The sequence below is a fragment of the Euprymna scolopes genome, chromosome 31 (genome assembly GCF_053919585.1).
Source record: "Euprymna scolopes isolate OS-2025 chromosome 31, ASM5391958v1, whole genome shotgun sequence".
Taxonomy (NCBI): Eukaryota; Metazoa; Mollusca; class Cephalopoda; order Sepiida; family Sepiolidae; genus Euprymna; species Euprymna scolopes.
In genome coordinates, this window is record NC_136512.1 from 6009415 (window position 1) to 6032201 (window position 22787).

General features: G+C 36.2%; 1 protein-coding gene across 7 annotated transcripts in view; it reads left to right on the forward strand.

Moving 5' to 3' along the window:
• Window positions 1–22787, forward strand: part of LOC145255605 (uncharacterized) — a 529950-nt gene that overhangs the window by 240867 nt on the left and 266296 nt on the right. For 4 of the 7 annotated variants that reach the window (XM_080114099.1, XM_080114100.1, XM_080114098.1 and 1 more), the window contains exon 2: window positions 731–876. The exons of the other annotated variants lie outside the window; for them this stretch is intronic. The gene's annotated coding sequence lies outside the window, so the exon portion shown is untranslated. The remainder of the gene's footprint in view (window positions 1–730; window positions 877–22787) is intronic. 7 annotated transcript variants of the gene reach the window in all.

A 22787-nucleotide genomic window follows, 5' to 3' on the forward strand; every position in this document is an offset into this window, starting at 1 on the left:
TTGACTACTGTACACTCATTAACCTTTATCCTCGAGTAGCCTCCTGACCTTGATAAGTGGTGACTCTTTTCGGAGCGTTTGGGCCAAGATCAAAGTGTAGTATTTGTCCTGTTGCTTCACTTAAGTTAATTGGTCCTTCATCAATATAGGGGAAACCCTTCATACTGAGACAATTACTATTTTTTTTGGATACTGCCAAAGTGCCCCCTTTTTGCCCTTGTTTTAGGGGAGCTGGTTTTCCCCCAACATTAAAAACGACCTTGTGTCACATTTGCTTTTGTGGGGAAGCAAATGAATACCTAAAATTGAAACGTACTCAGATATTTTTTAATTCTACGAGTTTCAGTCTGAATTTGGACCTTATAGTGACTCTACAGTTCTGATTTTTATCAGAATAAACTCCTCGTTTTATTTATTTTTTATTTTTGTTGTTGTTTCTTTGTAAATTATATTTGTTGGTTTTTATTGTTTTGCTTTTCATGTTATGAATATTTGGTGAAAGTTGCTTCATTGTGAAGATAGCATTAGAACACTGACCTTTAGAAAAATATTTGTATTAGCTGCAAATACAAACGCCCATTTCTAAAAATTGGCATTTTCCACATCAAATGTTAAGCATATATTTATTTCTTTTACAAAATCTATTTTTTAAAAAAACTATTTTTTTTTCTGTTTTTAAATTTTTGTGATTACTATTCTCATTTTGGTTGTTATTTTCACAACGTTTCAGCCTCTGGTGGTGGCCTTCTTCAGGTGCATCTTTATATTAAATTTGGGAATCTTGACTATGTTGAACTCGGGAACCTGTACAGAATTTCTAACTGAACCCTTTATTTAATCCCCAGAGATTGTTCTCATCCTGTCAGTCACAACAAGGTAAAAGTTTTATTTAATATATTATTCTTTTTTTTTTTTATATGGGTGTCACCACTTATCAAGGCCCAGGAGCCACTCGGGGATAAAGGTTATTGTGTGTACAGTAATCAATGGGATAGTATCGTAGTAATAGTATTGGGGATTTGATAAGGTGTCATTACTTAACGGGGCGGTTCATCAGGAATTTGTTTGTGTTGGACTTGAAGACATCCAAGTTGAATTCAGGAGGGGGGGGGAACAGGCAAGTGGCAGAGAGTTCCACAGTCGTGCTGTTCTAAGAAAGAAGCTTTGTTCATGGAATCTACGTTTTGATTTAGGTACCGATAAAGAGTGGGGAAAATTATTGACAGTGGTTTCAGCTAGTCGGGTGTTTTTTGTGAAAGATTGGCGAGGGGGGACCAGAGAATGGAGCTCAGATGAGCACTTGCCATGGAAATAACGCTAAAACAAAGACAGGCTCGCAACGTCTCTTCTGTGGGAGAGAGGCTGTAGGGAAGAGAAAAGGGTATCACCCACCAAGCCACAAAGTCTATTTTGTACTTTGTCAAGGCAGGATAGGCTGTTTTTAGCAGCTCCTGCCCGGATGTGGCAGCAGTACTCCATCCTTGGACGTACTTGGCTTTTATATAGATAGAGAATTGCATCAGTAGTGAGATATCTTCTGGAGCAGTAAAAGGATCCCACCATTTTCTCAGCGACCTTGGCCACAGACTTGATGTACGTGTTCCATTTCAGATCAGGAATAAAGGTCAAACCCAGAAGCTTATCAAAACATGGGGCCTCCCCTACACGAGAGCCATTCATTTCAATTGATGCCAGATGGGGATCAGAGCGTTTATGATGCAATGATAGGAGCTTGGTCTTAGATGCATTAAAGGTAACCAGCCACCTCTTACCCCACTGAACCACATGCTCAAGTTCTGAGGAGAGAGAATCTGAGAGAACGTTGTCATTTGCGGCCTTTGATACGTTGCCATAGATAGTCGTGTCATCAGCATAGATGTCAACAAATGATTTTACTATGTGTTTTGGGAGATCATTGATGTAGATCAAGAAGAGGGTTGGGCCCAGGATGGACCCCTGAGGGACTCCAGCATTAATACTGTGGGCCTCTGATTTCTGCTCATCAACCACTACTCTTGTGAACCTATCAGAGAGAAATGATTTAATGATAGAGAAAACATTTCCAGTTATACCGTAGCTGGAAATCTTGTGAAGTAGGGCTTTATGCCATGCCTTATCGAAGGCCTGAACCATTGATAATGATTGGGATAGAACGCACGCTTCTGTTCAGGATCCTTTTTTTTTTTTTTTTTTTTTTTTTTTTTTTTACAAAGGCATCACCACATTATCAAGGCCCAGAGGCCACTCAAGGATAAGGGTTAAAGAGTGTACAGTAGAAGTTGGTCAATATAGTAATCATTAGTAATGAAAATTTGGTAAATTTAATAACTTATATGGAACGGCTCATCAAGAACTTATTTACTTTAGACTTGAACACAACCATATTGTAGTCAGCCGGAAAGCAGGAAAACGGAAGACAATTCCACAGGCGTGCAGTTCTAAGAAAGAAGCTTTGTTCATGGAATCTACGTTTAGGTTTAGGCACAGATAAAGAGTGGGGGAAATTATTGATAGTGTTTACAGCTAGACGAGTGTTTCTTGTGAAAGTTTGGCGAGGGGGGACCATAGATTGAAGCTCAGTTGAACACTTTCCATGAAAATAACGATACATCAGAGACAAACTCGCGACATCTCTTCTGTGAGATAGAGGTTGCAAGGAGGAGAAAAGGACATCTCCTACGAGGCTACGAAGTCTATTTTGAACTCTATCAAGGCAGGACAAGTTCTTTCTAGCAGCTCCTGCCCAGATGTGGCAACAGTATTCCATCCTTGGACGTACCTGGCTCTTATATAGATAGAGAATAGCATCAGCAGTGAGATATCTACTGGATCGATAGAAAGATCCCACCATTTTTCCAGCGGCCTTGGCAACAGATTTGATATACGTGTTCCATTTAAGATCAGGAGTAATGGTCAAGCCCAGAAGCTTGTCAAAACTTGAGGCCTCCTGAAGACGAGAGCCATTCATTTCAATTGATGACAAATGTGGATTAGAATGTTGATGATGTAAAGAGAGAAGCTTGGTTTTAGATGCATTAAAAGTAACCAGCCACTCCTTTCCCCATTGTACTACGTGCTCAAGATCAGAGGAGAGAGAATTGGAGAGAACTTGCTCGTTTACTGTCTTAGATGTGGTACCATAAATGGTAGTGTCGTCAGCATAAATGTCTACAAATGATGTAAGGATATGATTTGGAAGATCATTAATGTAGATCAGGAAAAGAGTTGGGCCCAGGATGGATCCCTGAGGGACACCGGCATTAATATTGTGAGCTTCTGATTTTTGCCCCTCAACTACTACTCTTATGAATCTATCAGAAAGAAATGATTTAATAATTGAGAAGACTTTTCCAGCTATACCATAGCTAGCGATCTTATGAAGTAAACCTTTATGCCATACCCTATCAAAGGCTTTAGATATGTCAAGAGCAATTGCCCTAGAAAGATTGCCACCGTCGAGAGATTTGCTAATCCTATGCGATATAACTGTAAGGACATCTGCTGTAGATCTAGCAGAACGGAAACCATATTGAGTGTCACTAAGAAGGTTATTTTTGTTGAGATGTTTGATTACTTCTGTATTTAATACAGATTCTAGCAACTTACTCATGACGCACAGGAGACTTATTGGCCTGTACTGAGAGGGGGATGAGCGATCACCTGAATTCTTAAATACAGGGCATACTGATGAGATTTTCCAGGGAGATGGGAAACTATTCTCCTTAAGACAACGTTTAAACAGTTTTGTAAGTATGGGCGCTAGTTCAGGTTGAAGTTTTTTGAGTACTATGATTGGAATACCATCAGGGCCAGTTGCTTTACTGGAATCAAGGTTTTTGATTAGTTTGGCAACATCACGTACAGATATACGTATATCACATAGCGTGTTTTCTGATACAAGAGGAAATATTGGGGGTTGGCGGTCTTGGTCGCAAAGGGTAGAATTAGCTGCAAAGTTCTTGACAAAGAGTTTGGCTTTGTCTGATGCTGACGAGATTACCTCAGATCCATTGATAATAGTTGGGATGGAGCACACGCTTCTGTTCAGGATTCTGTTTGCTATTTGCCAAAACTGGTGGGAACCAAGCCGCTGCTCAGCTACTTTGGACTTAACAGATTGAGCATACAACTTTCTTGCGTTCCTTATTACTTTCTTACAATGGTTGCTGGCAGTCCTGAAAACGGCTTTAGTTTCCATACATCTATTACGTTTGAAGCAGTGGAAAAAGTGATTTCTGTGCGCAATGGCAGCAGCACATTCTGGAGAGAACCATGGCTGGCTGTTAGGTTTTTGCTGAAACTTTTTAGAGGGTATGAAATGGTCAATACCTACAATTAACCATTCAGTTAGGTCTAATACTATAGAGGACACATCCTTTTTAAACATGGAATGCAGAGGTAGATCAGATATAAATGTACGGAAGCTATCCCAGTCAGCCTTAGTGTATCGATATACTGTACGATGAAGAGGTACGTCTGGGGACTTATTACATTTCATTTTTATCTTAATTGATACAACAGAGTGGTCGGAAGATCCAAGAGGCGACAGAACAGAAACTGAACATAGTTCAGGGCAAGTTGTGAGAAAAAGGTCTAGTAGGCTCGCATACTGGCCGTCATTATCGGGCACACGGGTAGGTTCCTGAACAATCTGAGTGAGGTCATAGGCAATGGAGAAATCATGACAGAACCTCCCCTCATCATCGGTCTTGTTTGAGTGGGTCAACCATTCGACGTTGTGAACATTGAAGTCTCCACATACGTGAATGTTAGCTGCAGGATAAGTAGAAAGGACTTGGTCAATTTTCTCAGATATGCTTTGAAAGATAGTAACTCCGCTGTTGTGGGGGCGATAGAGAGTAAATATAAATGCAGTAGTGTGAGCTAAAGCAACCCGGAAGCACATATAAGGTAAGTTAGGATCTTCCCTGGAGATGTCCCTCCCACATGGAAAGCTATCTTTAATATAGGCACATATTCCATGCCCATGGCGATCTTGGGGGTCAGATTTAGAAGTTAAGTTAGAGTATCCTGTAATTGCAAACTCATCAAGGGAAATAGCCTGTCCAATGCCAGTTTCACTTAAAAATAAAAGGTCTGGTTTAGTCTCCTGTAATTGGGTTTCAACCTCTGGAAGGTTAGAACGTAGACCCCTGATGTTGGAGAAGGAGACATGGTAGTAGGGGTCTACGTTGGAAGTTGGAGAACCGGGTTTAATCGTGTATTTTTTCTTGAAACTTGTCATGATGAAATTTTGGAATTTGTGGACTAGGTCGACAGATTTACTTAGAGCAGGACAGAGAGGGGAAACTAAGAGAGAAAAAGAAACGAAGAATTTTTTTTTTTTTGTACCACATGATAAGGTAAAGCCGTAACAATTACCCACTAGTATGGCATCGAGAGGCCCCACCAGAAGCTACTGCATGGTCCAGATTCCCTTCACCAAATGGCAATACAGCAGCCCCAGTACTTTGCACCTGCTGATAGGACAGCCTCCTTAGTGGTTAATCCAAGGTTCGGGTCCCTGACTATCAGGCGGATAACGTCAGCCCAGACAAAACGTTTACCTCCAGCACCCTTACTAGTGACATGGCTACAAGGATAGACATAGAAACAGAAAATTTCCACCAACTCTGCCAACTGTTCGCGCAAAAATACTGCCAACCTAGAAAACAGCTTTTTCTTCTCCCTTTGTCAGAAAAATCACTCATTTAAAAATGAGGACTGAGGGACAAATAAGAAGAAGCGAGAGTAACAGGAGCTGCCGATAACGCATCCACAATGCGTTTTCTACTCTCCATTAAAAAAAAAAAATAAAATAAAATAAAAAAATAACTATTAAGTATTGTACTTAATAAAAGTCCAACGGACGTGTTTAAGGGAAAGTATGGTGATAGATTCCCCTCCCACGAACTAAAAATGAGTACAATTAGGTAATCTATTTTTGCAATCAACTCGGTAGATAAATAAACATTTATGGACGAGAAAAAAAAAAAAAAAAAAAAAAAAAAAAATTAAAGCTAGCATTTAATACAACAGAAATACATAAATTAAATACTGAAATAAAATGTAGTTATTAATATTTGAATCTTAAAATAAAAAGTGCGAATTAATAGAGAAGAACCATGGCTGGCTGTTAGGTTTTTGTTGGAATTTTTTGGATGGTATGAATTGGTTTATGCCTACAAGTAACCATTCGGTCAGGTCTGATACTATAGAGGACACATCCTTTTTAAACATGGAATGGAGAGGTAGATCAGATATGAATGTATGGAAGCTATCCCAGTCAGCCATAGAGTATCGGTATACAGTACGGTGGAGAGGTATATCTGTAGACTTATTATATTTCATTTTTATCTTAACTGATACAACGGAGTGGTCGGAGGATCCCAGGGGAGATAGAACGGCACATGAACATAGCTCAGGGAAAGTGGAGAGAAAAAGGTCTAGAAGCCTTGCGTACTGACCGGTAGTATCAGGCACACGGGTGAGCTCGTAAACAATCTGAGTGAGGTCATAGGCAATGGCAAAATCATGACAGAACCTCCCCTCATCATCAGTCTTATTTGAGTTGGTCAGCCATTTCACATTGTGGACATTGAAGTCACCGCAAATGTGAATGTTAGCTGTGGGATGAACAGACAGGTTGTGGTCAATTTTCTTGGATATACTCTTAAAGATAGTAACTCCGCCGTTGTGGGGCGATAGAGGGCAAATATAAATGTGGTGGTGTAAGTAAGTGCAACCCGGAAGCACATATAAGGTAAATTAGGGTCTTCTCTGGAGATATTCCTGCCACACGGGAAGCCATCTTTTATGTAAGCACATATTCCATGCCCATGTCGATCTTGGAGGTCAGATTTAGATGTTAAGTTAGAGTATCCATTAATTATGAACTCATCTAGGAAGGTGGTCGGCCCTATTCCAGTTTCACTTAGAAAAAATATGTCTGATTTTGCCTCCTGTAATTTGGTTTCAACCTCTGGAAGGTTGGAACGTAGACCCCTGCTGTTGGAGAAGGAGACATGGTAGTAGGGGTCTACGTTGGAGAATGGGGTTTAGGTTTATTCATGTCTTTGTTATTTTTATTGCCTGTAAGTTAGGATTGGACCATTAACTCTCAGAAGACTATTGCTTAGAATCGACTATTAATCAACGCTATAAACCACGGGATTAGTAGTAGTAGTAGTAGTAGTAGTGATGATGGTATAAGTATAAGCCGGTAACAGTACTTGAAAACGACAATCACAAAATCCTATGGGACATGGAGCCACCCAAGCAAGAAAACCGAATGTTATAATAATGTAGTGGTACTCAGGTTTCATAAGATCCTTTTTTCCACCACAAATAAAATAAAATAAAACGTGTGAAATAAACTGTGTTTATTTGCACAAAAATAAGTAACGAAGTAATCCAGAAGGTGCATCTGGATAGACAGTTCTTGCAGATGTGAAAGTTGTTTTGTTGCTTTGAAAAGAAAAAGCAGAGAGTATCCTTTGTTTTCTCAACAAGAAAACAGGCTTAATTTTTGTGTGTGCTAGGAGAAATAAAGGAGAAGGTAAATGTCCTTGCGTGCAGCTGAATATCTGCATTATTCGCCGTGTGTGTGCATGCGTGTGGATAATCGTGTTTTGTCATGCTGGCAGAAAATATGGAGCAACAGAGTTGTTGACATGAATAGAAAAGAGAGTGAAGAGTGAGGAATGCCGAGTGAAAGAATTTGTTTAAGTATTTGTCAATCAGCTCCCAGGCGATGTGAGAAAAAAGGTTTTGAAAATTAAATCTTTCTTTGAGTGTTGATTGGCTGAGAGGTGCTCTCTTTTGTCATGTGGTATACTTTCAACTACGTCCACCGAACAAAACGTATTTTAAGTTTATTTCCCCGCAGAATTTACGTGGGCATACTTTTTAAAAAAAATCTTTGTGTCTTTGAAATTTATCATTTTTTGCATGCGTAATTGTGTTTTTATTTATTTGCTATTTTTAGAATGCATTTTTTTTAGATGTGTTTAATCGCACAATAATTAACAAGAAAGAAAAGTGCTGTCAAATTGTAGACTTTTCTGTACCAGCTGACCGTAGGGTTAATACCAAAGAAAAGGAGAAACTAAGCAAAAACAGAGCTAGCCAGAGAGCTGAAGGGTTATGGAAGATGAAGAAAATCAAAATAATGCCTATAATAGTAGGAGGACTAGGAACAATTCCAAAAAACTTTGAAAAAAGAATGGGAGAAATTGGAATCAGAGGAATGGCTGGAAAGATATAACGAATAACAATAATGAAAACAGCTGAAATATTAAGAAAAACCCTTAAATGCAGAGACTAATAGGCATGAACCACATGCGTGGGCTGGACAAACTGCTGCAGAGGCAAAACATGAAGAAGCGTTACATGGAGCCAAGAACATTGAAGTCGGATATCTATAGGTTCTCTATCCCCTCCTCCATCTCCTACCATTGCCCCCCCACCCAAGAGTGATACCAAATAGTTGAGAAATCACTGGTAAGCGGTTGTTTCGATAACGCAAATTCATTTGCAAATGTTATCGAAAGAGGTGGAGAGTATTGGAAATCTGGGGAGACTTGTTGTCACTCAGCTTCAAGGGAACACCACAGGTTGTTTTCAAGAAGAGATCTTTGATGACCAGTGTGAAAGCTCCTTGTGAACTAATAATAATAATAATAATAATAATAATTTCTTTCTGAGTCATGACTGACAGAATGAGAACAATCTACCCTTATGGATCAAATAAAAGGTTTGGTGCACAATAACAATGACACAGGTAAAAACTGCACAAGTGAATAAATAGAAAAAAAAATGGCACAAAAATGGACTTTTCTCAACATAAGATTTTAGTTGAATTTTTTATTTTTAAATTTAGGCCATTAACGATTTCTACACTACCAACTTACATTCATTAACCCTCATCCTCGGGTGGCTTCTGAGTCTTGATAAGTGGTGACTTCCAATAAAAAAAAATGTAGACATAATTTTTTTTTTATTTGACAAACTTTTTAGAATTATTGTAAGATGAGAATCTTTAGCAAAATCATGTCCCCCCTCACACTCACAAAAAAAAAAAAAAGATTCTAATATTCCCGCCATTACCTCCGCTTTCAAGATTGGAAATGGATTTTTATTTTTTAGATGAGGGTTGATAATTCTTTATTACTTGGATTATTAGCGATACTTTTATTCTCATCTTGGATGTTATTTTTCACAACGTTTCAGAAGATGTAACCTCCAATCTTTTTCAGGTGCATCTTTATGTCAAACTTGGGAATCTATTCAGATTTTCTAACTGATCCCTTTATTTAATTCCCGGGAGGAAATGATAAGAATGGAATTGAGAAGAGAAACTACTACTACTACTACTCATCGTCGTCATCATCATCATAATCATCGTCATTATCGTTATCGTCATCGTCATCATAATCATCGTCATCATCATCATCATCATCATCATCATCATCCTCATTACCGTCATCATCATCATTGTCATTGTTGTCATCATCATAATCGTGGTCGTCATCATCAGCTTCGTCATCATCGTCATCATCATTTATTTACAAGTAATGACTATCGGAATAAGAACAAGCTACCATCATGGATCAAATAAAAGGTTTGGTACGCAATAAAAATGGCACACAAATGACACAAAATGTCACAATAAACTTTTTAGTATTATGAGGATCTTGTACTAAATTAAATTTCAAAAAGAAATAAAAAAGTGTAAAAAATTTCTTCCCTACACACCCAATTTCCTCCCTGCAGAAATCAAATGAAATTCCACAAACAAAGCCATACCTTTAAAACTCAAATTTTATTCAAGATGTATCAGTAAATGAAAGTTCTTTGGTTCACAGTAAGTCCTTGCAAAAACAGTGGCTGAATTTGCTATCCATTGCAATGGAGCCGTTAGTTATGATTCCTCTGTGGGAATGTTAGTTCGGGGTTTCCTTGGAAGGATGTCCATGTTGTATATGGTGAACACGGCGTGAATGTTGTCGCCCAATATGGCATATTTTAGGACCTCGTGGTCTCTGGAAGAAATAGGAATAATTTCCTATAATCAAATATATCAAGCCGAACATTGTAGAATATCCTCATTGGGTTAAAATAAGTTCAGCAATTATGTTGTCTCTGTATTTAGAGAAATGTCCTTCGTCCACCCACTGCATGGTGTCCAATGAAGATAAAATCCGGGCACTCTATAACAGAGCACCGCTGTGTGAGTCTTTTACTGTTCCATGTTCATTGTCAGACTAAAAAATAAACGCACATGTATACAAAATTAGCGCCAAACTGACGCATTCAAATTGAACCAATCAAAGACCGTCTAACAAATCATGTTAGGCTGGCAAACAAAATGGCGTTGTTATGGAATTTCTCACAAAGGATAAAGGAATGAATTCAATAGTTCTATATTTGAAACGGATTTGGAAGTGTTTAAACAATTGAATAGAAAGTCAGTTAAAAAAATTCATAACAAATGATCGAAAGATCGAAAATTTTGGATGTTATTTACAGAACACTGTTTTATAAATAGATTAAAAATCCTTACCTTAACAAAACTATACGTTTATGAAATTCTATTCAATTAATAATTTAATGACTAAACGATATGGTAATAATAAAATTTCACTTTGAAAATCTTATTAAAAAACAATAATTTGTTTAAAAAAACAGAAAAAATTGAAAAAAAAAAATAATAAAATAAAGATACATTTTTTTTTTCTTTTTTTTTTTTTTTGAGCAACAGTGACACCAAATGTTGCTTTTTACATATCGACTCATGATCGAACAAAAGCTCAAATCAGATGTTTCTTTCAACCAATCATGATGGAAGAAAAATTCACAGTTGAACTTTTGCATTTACTATAAAAACCCAAACACCTTGTTCTTTCTTTCTATTTTCTAATTACTTTCAGAAGCAACACTACACCCAGGCATTTTAGAGCCATAGGTCCTGGACCAATACGATGAAAGAGCTCCCACTCCTATTTAAAGACCGACCTGCTTGTTTTTGGATTATATGGAAAACAGTGGGTGGTCTATACCTAGCAGAGTTTTAGGAGGGTCTTAACTAACCTAACAATTTCCATTATTTTGTCCATATTTTAAACGTTATTGCATTGCCAGCAGTGAATGTTTTGCAAACTTTTTGTGAATAAAATATTTTAAAAACAAATTGGGAATTATTTTAAATAGAATCAACCTTGTAGAGTGAATGTTGTATTTTGGTGAGAGTTTAGTTTACGTGCATTCTCTAACAAAGCAGGCACGCTAATATGCACGCACATCTACAATACTTATCCTATTTTTTTTTTTTTTTACATGGAGGTCACCACTTATCAAGGCCCAGAAGCCACTCGGCGATAAGGGTTCTCCCATCTCCTATTTATACACAGTGTCACATGTAAACGCTTATGGTACCGGCTGAAATGAACATGTCTGATCAAATGCTCCTTGCAAACAAAACAACATGTCTCCACCTGAAATGTTTTAAGATTTCCTAAACATTTTGCATCCTACCAGTTTTTTATCTTTTGTCGCCGTAACAAGTTGTCAATAAAATGAATTATTTTGGTAGTAGCAGGCGCACAGGAAGTAATAAAAATGGAATTGAGAGAAAGAGGGATAAAGAAAGACTGGGTCAGAGATAGATTAGTTTGAAAGTAAATTTCTCAAAGCTGTATAAATGGATGCTAGCATGTAAAACAGACGTTAAGCTGCTGCTGATGATGATGGTGATAGTTGTGGTGATGATGATGATATGATGATGAATAAGATTATGGTGGTAGTGATGATGATGATGATAATGATAGTGATGATGATGGTAATGATGATGGTTGTGGTGATAATGGTGATAATGATGTAGTGGTTATGATGATAATGATGATGGTGGTTGTTGTGGTGATGATGATGATTTTTGTTGTTGAGCATCAGTCATTCATTTATTTAACAGGGTCGCTTGTCAGGAGAAGAGCAAGAAAATATAGAAGGAAACGATGTGGATGGATTTAAAAAAAAAACGAGGATAAATTAGTCTTGTCCAATAAGTTAGTTTGGATGTCAATTTTAAAAGCTGGTCAACACATGCCAGTATGAAAAAAAGACGTTTAACTGATGATGATGATGATGATGATGATGATGATGATATAATGGATTTGTGTTGATACATGTAGAACAGTTGAGGTAGCAGGGTCAGTTGGCCAAGAACAAGATGGGACAAAGTGATAGAGGGACTTGAGATAAAGAGAGACAAAGACCTGTTTGGATACGAGTTAGTTTTGAATTCAATTTTTGTAAACCATCCAATACATGCCAGCATGTAAATCAGATGTTAAACTAATGATGATGATGATGGACCGAATGAGAGTTTTTCGGTTAATAGATGTAAAATAGTGGAAGTTGAATGGGTCAATTAGTTGGGGAAGTCCAAAGAAAACATGGGAGAAATTCATAAGAATGAATTTGAGAGAAAGAGGGGTAAATAATGAACTGGCCTGAATTAGGTTAATGTGGAAATCAATTTCTAAAAGCCGTCCAACACATGTCTGTATGTAAAACATATGCTAAACAATGATGATGAAAGAATGGATGAGAGTATTTGTTTTGGTGCATGTAGAACAGTTGAGGTAGCAGGGTCAGTTGACAAGGATAACATGGGATGAAGTAATAAGGATGGACTTGAGATAAGGTAGGATAAATAAAGACCTGGCCAGAGATAGGTTAGTTTGGATATCAGTTTCTAAAATCTGGTCAACACTTGCGAGCATGAAAACTGACGTTAGGTCAATGATGATGATGATGATTTTTTTTTTGGAGCATCATTTATTTTGAATAAATCAGATGATTATTGTTGGTATTCATTTCTCCTGTATCTTTCTAGTTAGAATTATTTCTAGAAAGGCATCGAGTACTTACAGGAGGAACCACGTTATGGTTGACAATGAATTGAAAGTATTTCTGTGGAACAAACTGGATTCGAACTTGGCTACACCCAGTTTGTCAGTCCATGTCATTAACCAATTAGCCACCGTCATTTCCTTGCTGCTGCTGCTGTTGTTGTTATGAAACATCATTCATTCATTTCAAAACGATCAGATGATTATTGTTGGTGTTCGTTTCCCTGATATCTGTCTAGCTAGATTGTCAGTCTTTCTTATTAACCACTTAGCCACCGTCACCTCCTCTGATAATGATGATTGTGATGAAGATGGTGATGAAGAAGGAGGAATAACAATGAGAAAATAATACTGTCCTATTCCATTCACGATTGGAGTAGAGGACCAACTTTAAAAAAAAATCTTTATGTCCGTATAGTGCCATAGTATTTTTCTTAAGATATTTCTGACATTCCAAAATTTACACAAATTGCTGCATAGCTGAAAAACCGTTAATTTCTAGGTTTACTTTTTAAATATATGTTTTTTGGATAGTACCCCCCCCCCCCAAAAAAAAAAATAATCTGTGAAAATTTTCATAGCTTTCAGTTGTTTGAATTAAATTTTAATGGAGAAAAAAGATTTTTTTTTGTAATGTTGCATTATATTTTTATTTCTTCGAATCGCATCTTTAAAATTGGTATTTTTTTCTGAACTTTAAATTTTAAAAAAGATGTCTTGCTTCAATAACACTTACCATTGGTTGAAATTTAAAAAAAAAAAAAGAAAATTACGAAATAAGTGTGACATGGTCTGAATGATTGGATATGGAATTATCTGAATTTATTTGTAACTAGCGGGGAGGGGGATATTGCCTGGGTGTTTGGAGGTGTGTGTGGCTTTAGGTAAATCAAAACACCCGGGTGTTTGTGTCGGAGGGGGGGGGTTAAAATAAAAAGAAAGTTTTGATAGGTAAGTATGAAGGATCGAACCCGAACCCTTGAGTCGAAGTTGGAAATTAAAGTGTGAAAAAAACCATGCAACGTTAACCACTGGGCCACCAAGAAATAGTAACAGAAACATGTTTAAATTTATTTAAGTATTTAAACTTGGCAGGTGCCCGTACTTAATGAGGTCAACTTTGACTGCAGGGCAGTATTTTATTTACTGCGGGGGCAGGATTTTTTTTTCTTTTTTTTGTTTCCCCAAGATGTTGTGGGAAAAACCAGCTCTCCATAAAAAGGGGATTGTTCAAACTGAATAGCAATTTTCTGATGTAAGGAGAAACTCCACATTGATCAAAGCTGATTGCTTTTGGACGTTTCCGGAAAAATGCCGCCAGAATTAGTTTCACTTTTATTATACAAAAAAAGCTTAATGCACATGTGACGATCGAAAAATGTTGAATATTTATCTTTTCAAATTCGAGCAAATTAAATAGGCAGGCGACCCCCATTGTTAACTCGTAGACATTATCATTTAGACGTGATATAAAAAGTTTTAAGAAGAAGTGAGTCGACCGATCGCTTCTTGGAAAAAAGCCTTTCTCGGACATACACAAAAAGCGAACATACATACATACATACACACATTTTCGCTTTTATATTTATAGATGGCACGGCTAAAAAATGGCCCAACCCTGTCAGTTACTCAGGTGGCACTGTCTCCTCCAAATAAACTCTCCCTTGACCCTACTATTAAACCACTAATTTTAATTCTGGGTGACAACAGTCCACCCGTCCCCACCAAAAAAAACAAAACAACAAATAAAACGTCTCTTAACCCCACCCCTAAGTATGGGTGACACCCCCACTCTCAAATAAAACAAAAGAAAGAACATTTTTACATATAATATTAAATTAAAACGATTACATGACGTTCAAATGATATCTGGTTGGAAAATGAGGGATCATTTTGCATGAAATTTTTACGAGGAACCGATCCCTCACTGCAATTTCTAAAATAATTGTGTGCTTGTCTTTTATTTACACAACCAACAACTAGCAATATCTGCCACACAGTTCAAATATTTATTACATGTTGCAATATTTTTTATATAATATGAGGGTATGATTAAAGAAATTTGGAAGGTTCTACTTACAGACATTTTTACCTATGCCACTATTACTGCGCACCAGAATTACCCCACGGGAATTTCTTTTGTGCTAAAAATGTTTTCAAGAAATTTTTACAAAAACGACCATCCTCTCTGTAATATTTATTAACTAGAGTTCTGCTTGATACGTTTTGACATAGTACCATCATCTCTATAAATATCCCTATGTGTTACTCGTTGTGAATTCTAGACAATTGCAGGAAGCTGCCTCTTATCAGTGATGGAAGGGGAAAAACTGCCATGACTGATTATGCTGATGAAATATTTGTTGATCTCATCGATAATAAAATGAATATATACATTGGAAACAATAAAGACTCTTCTCCCTCTGTCTCTCTGTCTCTCTCTTTCTCATCTAATGTATAAAAGGCTATATGTTTGTCTGTCTGTCTCCATATTTTCAAACTATCTCTTCCTCTTCCGAAACTAAAAGTCGCAGTGCGGCGCTAAGGGGCCTCAAATGGTTGGATTTTTTATAGACCATTCTTTTATGGGTCTTTAGCCGGTTAAAATAGTTCTTAGTGTAAAAAATTGGTCAAAATTGAAAAAAAAAATATCGTTAAACATTTTATACATTCATCTTAGTGTATTTTTAATTTTTGATCAGTTCATATGCGTGCCACATTGGTGCAGTGGTAACGTCACCAGCTTTGAATGCTACAGGTTGGCTTTCAGTTTTGATTCTAGCTGATGGCACCCAATTTCTTTTTTGTTTTACTTTTGAAATCACGATTCTATAATATATACAAAATCTGGACAAATTAAAATATCATATTTAAGCATATTTTACGACCAGGCAAAGCCCCCCCCCCTCCGCTACTATATATATATATATATATATATATATATATATATATATATATATATATAAATATATTACTGCGTGTGTGTGTGTGAGTTCGTCCTTATAGGTTCCGAAACAGCTGAGCCTATCTTTTTCAAATTTCACACAAGGCTAATTTAAAAGTCTGGCAGTGTTCTTAGATATGTTTTGTACAGAAATTCATCCAATAAGTATTGAAAACCGAAAAAATCCGATCTAAAAAATAGTTTTTTTTGCTTCACAGATATAAAAGAATTTTTACAAGGGAATATTTTATGTTACACCTGTGTAACCTTGGCTGTTGTAATGTGAAATATTCCCCAGTAAAAATTCTTTTTATCTATAAGAGGAATAAGACTATTTTTAAGATCATCAAGCTGACGTGATATTGTAAACAAACACAGACAGAATTTGCTGAACGACATTATCATTATAATTATTTTTCTTTTGCGAATTAGTCCACCAGGCAAGTTATTCCTTGTAATATATGATAATCAATAAAGGATTGATTCTATAATAATACATATGCAATCTGCATGAATTAAAATATCATGTTTAAGCGTTTTGTACGATCGGGCTATGCCGGACGTCCAGCTAGTATATATATATATATATATATATATATATATATATATAATTTTACGTATTTACATAACATTTTATGTAAATATTTCCAGTATTTACTTTGACAGTGCTCGATATATAAGTAGTTAGGTAGTAAATTTGGAGAATATATATGGCAATTAAGCTACACGTACGGAAAATTCTGTGTAGCTTATTTGCCATATATATTTTCAAACCTTCCTATATATATATATATATATATATATATATATATTAAATATTAATTATATTTTTACCTACAAACACTATGACTACTGGTTGGGAGATTCAAACCCAGCTAAACTCACCTTTGACTTCACTTGCTAGGACATTCCCTCCGGGCTAGTATCAATTAACACGAGAATTAAAGGAAATTAAACATCTTTAAATGCCAAATGAGGGCACAACAGTAAAGCAATCAAGAGTGTTCTAACGAACAGAAGTTGTGGACTTTACATATCACTAGTTGATTGCTTTTTCGTTTTTTTATTTTCCAGACAAGGTTCAACTTTAATAATCTTAAAGTGGCTTATAATTATAAATATTAATAATTATATTTATACAGACACTAATGTTTTATGCTTTCGCAATCATCACAATCATCAGTGCAGGAAGTGGCAATTACAACTGGTCGTGAGATTAAAACCAGTTACATATACATACATTATATATATATATATATATAATTTTCCAAGTTCCAAATATCCAATTTTCTCAGTTGGTCATTTATTACTTTTCCAAAGGTAGTCATTACAATATTGTTTTGTATTGTAACTAAAAAGTCTGCAAAATTATGTCTTTGCTGCATTTTTAGTCACATACCCTTCAGACCTTAAAAACCTTATAAAAACATTATTTTGGACAACTTACATGGTTCATGCAATGAACACACAATAAATTATTGTCGACATGCAATTCTTTAATTATTATTTCTTTACTATCAAAGATTTATTTGGTGGCACTTTTTACCATAGCCAACAAAACAAAAAGAAAAAAATAATTGGAAAAAATAAATAAATATAAATCAAATAAATGTAGTCAAAGGCAACATAACATTTTTTTTTGCGTGTGTTTTAACTTATTTTAAAGCGTTTATTTACTTTGAAATTAAAGTAATGTCAACTCTGTTGAGTTAGTCACGATCATTTCTTTTCATTCTAACTCATCCAAGCAAGGAGAACAGATTTAATAAAAGTTAAAAAGAAAATCTTGCCAGATTGTATATTTTGGGGTGAATATCAAGGAGACAGAGAAGCAAAGCAAATACATGGAACTGGCCAGGGAGCTGAAAGGAATATAGAAGGTAAAGAAAGTCAAGATAACACTAATAATAGTAGGAGCACTAGGAAAAATCCCGAAAAACTTTTAAAAAAGAATGGGAGAAATTGGAATCAAAGGGATGATGGGGAAATGAAAAGCAGCTAAAATCTTAGGGAAAAACCATTGAATGTGGAGACTATATATACATGAGTTAAAAACACCAACCTGCCATATAAAAACTACAACAGAAGTAAAACAAAAAAAAAAAAAACAAACAAAAAACAAACAGAAAAATACCATATGGAACCAAGAGAACTGAAACTGTATAATTGTAAGTTTACTCCCTCTCCTTAAAAAAATGTAGTGCCAGCATCAACATGCACCACACCAAATAGTCAAGAAGGATAGAGAAGGATGGAAAAAAAACAAGGAGAAAAAGCACTAGTCAGACCTCCACTGAATGAGTGCAAAGAGGACTGGAATATTGGGAAGGCTTATTACCACCCAAATTTCAGTGATAACCAATGGTCATTGCCAACGAGAAGTCCATGGGAAGCAGTTGCTGCAATGATGCAAATTTATTAGCAAGGGTTGCTGACAGAGTTGGTGAGTACTGGAAATTTGGAGAGAATTGTCATCCAAATTCCATAGAACACAATGAGTTCTTGTCAGTGAGCAATCTGATGATGACCTGTGTGATGACCTGTGTCGATAGGTTATATGCAAAAAGAAAAGAGGGAGGACGAGGACTAATAGATCTAGAATGATGCGTAAAAGTAGGAGAAACTAGTCTGTAAGGAAAATCGAATAAAAAGTTATGCTAAAATTTGAAAACCTGCAAGGGAGCAAACTAGTAGAGAGCAAAAATTTAAAGCAAGAAATGGATCGTGAATTCATTAGAGATCCACCAGAGTCAGGGAATATGGAAAAAAAACCCTGGTTGACAATATGTGACTTGAAGGTTAAGATAGAATCCCTAATATGTGGCCCGCATTATGTGAACTATCACATTGATAAAACGGCTGAAAATTCCCCGTGTTGATTATGTGAACAGAAAAGTGAGAATGTGCACTATATAATCGGTAGTTGTGGGAAGTTAGCTTAAAAGGAGTACAAGAGACGTCATGACATTGCTGAGAGAAAGGTTGATAGGAATACATGTAAGAAAAAAAGAGGGTTGGAATGCAGTGAAAAATGGCATGAGCGCGAGTTTCAGGAAGAGTGGTGGAGAGTGCTAATGTGAAGTTCTGGGATATGAATATCCAATGTGGTAATGTGATTCAAGCAAGGAGACCAGATTTAGTTTTTATTGAAAAAAAGGAACACAAGGCAATCATCAATGACATAGCAGTACCAGCTGATGTGAATGTGGAGGAAAAAGAAAAGGAGAAGGTCGAAAAGAACGAAGACTTGAAAAGGGAGATAAAAAAGATTGTGGAAGTTGAAGAAGATAGAAGTTGCACCTATTGTCATTGGAGCCTTGACAAGTGGATTGAAAAAACTGTGATTCATTGCAATGGTGGAGTGCTTCAGAAGACTTACTTGTTGGAAACCACCAGAATTTTGCGGAAAGTACTGGAGGCCTAAGAATACAAAAAGCTGATAGCCTATGTTCATTTATTATGATCCGCTCATCAGTATAGAATATTCATTCAGCAATAAATAATGCCTGTCATAAATAAGTCCAAATCTTTAAGAAAATGGCTTCAAAGGCTTTTTACTGAGTTCCTTATGATCCTAACCCAAATCTGAGATTCATAGAAGTTTAAAGTTTTCAGTTTTCCTGTATTATGTTTATGGTTAAATCTACCTGCATGCCTTTCTAGTCCCATCTCTTGCTGCTCTTCTTTTTCTCTCTTTCTATCTTCCCCTTCTTCTCGCTCTTTCTATCTTCCCCTATCCTCTCTCTTTTTTTCGATTTCCTCTTCTTTCCAGCTTTTTCTCTCTCTATCTCCCCCTTCCCCTCTACCTAGCTCCCTCTCTCTCTCTTAGATTCCGCTCTTACCCCCACCCTTTCTCTATCTCCCCCTTCCACCCTCTCTCTATCTCCTCTTTTCTCCTCTCTCTCTAGATCCCTCTCTTTCCTCGCCCCTCTGTCTATCTTCCCCTCTCTCTCTCTAGATCCTTTCTTGCCTCCTCATTCTCTCTCTGGCTTCTCACTCCTTCTATCTCCACCGTCTTCCATCTCTATCTAGCTCCTTGTCTTGCCTCCCTCCATCTCTCTACCTTCCCCTCCTTCCTTTCTCTTTAGCTCCATCTTTTGTCGCTTCCTTCTCTCTCTTTTTTCTATGTTTGCGCTCATATATATACATTTACTGTAGTTATAATAAAAATTTTGAATAACACAAACTTTCTTTTCTATTATGAAAAAAAAAAAAGAAATAATGTCGAATCAATGGGACTAGAACGCTAAAACCATGTTCTTCAGCCCCAAATGGAGTGGAGTTTGCTGAGGCTTCAATCCAGCTGAATATTAAAAGAAGTTCTCTTAAAAAGGAGTACACTCTTGCAGTACACTCCCTTTTGTAGAGCTCTGTAAAGCTTTGATATCTAACGTGCATAATATCTAACATGCATGATAATATCTTACGGGCATATATATATATATATATATATATATATATATATATATATATATATATATATAAGAAACCGCTTTAGGTCAAAGCATTTCGAAGCTAAACGCTTCTCATTAGAAAAGGAGAAGAGCCAGAATGATACAAAGTGTAAATATAGAAAACAAGTGAAGCATGCATGGTCCCCCGTGAATGCACAGTGAACGAGGCATAAAAAGATGACTAAGTTCAGCATTCGCCCCCTCCCCCCATTTAACCCCAGGGGACATCAAATCCTGGTGAAAATGAACAAACGGTGTAGTTTTAGGCCTTAACATATGTAAATTTGAGTTCTGAACCATGCAAAAAAAAAAAAAAAAAAAGAAATGACTAAGTCCATCATTTGCTCCCCTCACCATTTTTCGCTAAAACTCCCCAAGGCCTTAACATATTTCAATTTGAGTTCAACACCATGCAAAACTGCTAAATAAACATACACAGAAAACTTTAGACAAATATGATAAAATAGTCCCAAAAATGGAGTGTTTTTATTAGCCCTAAAAAGAGACCCTGGGGCACACCCAAGAGTTATCACGAAGTATAGACAAACAAAATTATATAGAAATGAGTTAGTTACAACTTTTCAAAAAGTTTTATAAAAATCCAAGGCATTAATTTTTTTTAAGAAGCACAAAAGTGTCAATTTTAGCCATTTTAACCCGAAAGGCACCGTTAGAGGAGGGGGGCGGAGTTTACCCAGAAAATCCGTTCTATTACTCTTTTACTCATATCATGTTTAATGTTTGTGCAAAATTTCAAAAAATTCCAAGGTGTAGTTATTGAGAAAAGAGCGGACAGACGGATGGACGAATTTACAAGGGTGAATTTACAGGTCCCCAAAAAGGGGCACTCTGGATAGGGGGGCCAAAAACTGGCTTTATAATATTTAGATCTGAAATGTGAATGAAGAAATATGATAATATGGTAAGAAATAAGGAATATTAAAAGTACGTACAAATGTATAAGTGTAAACCGAAAATTTGTATTTGTTTTAACGTGAATAACATTCTTGGCCTTCAGGACAAGATCAGTGTAGTATCTGTTCTGATTTTAAGAGAACTTATTTTAATATTCAGCTGGATTGAAGCCTCAGCAACTCCACCCCATTTGGGACGGAAGAGCATGGTTTTAGCGTTCTGTCCTCGGTCGATGGAGGAGAAATTTTTCACGACTGAGACAATTTTTATTTTTGCTACTATCCAGAGTGCCCCTTTTGGGGGAGCTGGATTTTTCCCCACATTAAAAACCGACCTTGCGTCTAACTTTGCCTTCGTGGGGAGGCAAGTAAAAAACAAAAAAAAAAAAAAAAAAAAAACGGCATTGTGTCTAACACTGCCCTCGTAGGGAGGCAAGTAAATAGGAACATTTTACTTTTGTCTAAAAATGTTCTTAGATTCGTTACAAAACCTGTTATTTTAAAAATGGGTCATTTCGTTTCGTTGCTGTTTTGTTTGCTGTTTTTTTACACACGCACGCACGCACACACACACACACACACACACACAACACACACAACACACACACACACACTCTCTCTCTCTCTCTCTCTCTCTCTCTCTCTCCCTCTCTCACTTTCTTTTTCTCTTTCTTTCACTCACACTTTTTTCTCTATCTATCTATCTATCTATCTATCTATCTATCTATCTATCTATCTATTTATCAATCTATCTTTAGATATCTATCTCCCTCTCTCTTTAAGTAGGTCAGTTTATGTGCAAATAGGTATAAAAGTAACATTTACATGTTGTTTATTACAAGAAAATAACATTGCATTGTATGCATCATATCAAGGTAGACAGAGTCAAATCGAAATGTACTTTTACTGTATCTGTTTGATAACGTACTTGTACCGACATCATCTGTCACCTTCCTTACCCATCTAAAAAGAAAAAAGAGATCGCCCAACCACCCCTAAAAATAAAAAAATAAAAAAAAGAATAAAAAAGGTACTGTAAAATGTTGCGAATGTATAAAATTTAAACTTTATTCATTTCGAAATGAATTGTTACCAAATCGAATATAACTTCGCAAATAGATGTCCGTTTTAATTAAAGAAAATGTCATAACTATAGAATGTAAACCTTCAGTCGAATGACAAGTAATTTATCTATTCTCCTACAAATTTGTGTCTTTTTTGTGTATTGATATTCGTATTAAAACCCTTTTTTCAATGGGTATTTATTTGTTTCTCCACGAAAGCAAAATGTGACACAAGGTCGTTGCTCCAAAAAAAAAAAAAAAAAAAGGCAAAAAGGGGCACTCTGACAGTTGTCAAAAATAATAATTTTTCTCAGGAGAGAGGGTTTCCCTCTATTGACCAAGTACAAATTAACTTAAGTGTAGCATCAGAGCAGTTACTACACGTTGATCCCGACCCAAAGGTCAAAGACCTTTTTTTCTATTTATTTAAAAAGAAAATACAACTTTGTTATACATGGGTCGTGGAATCGCATTCATCTGCAAAAAATCTAGCTAATTTG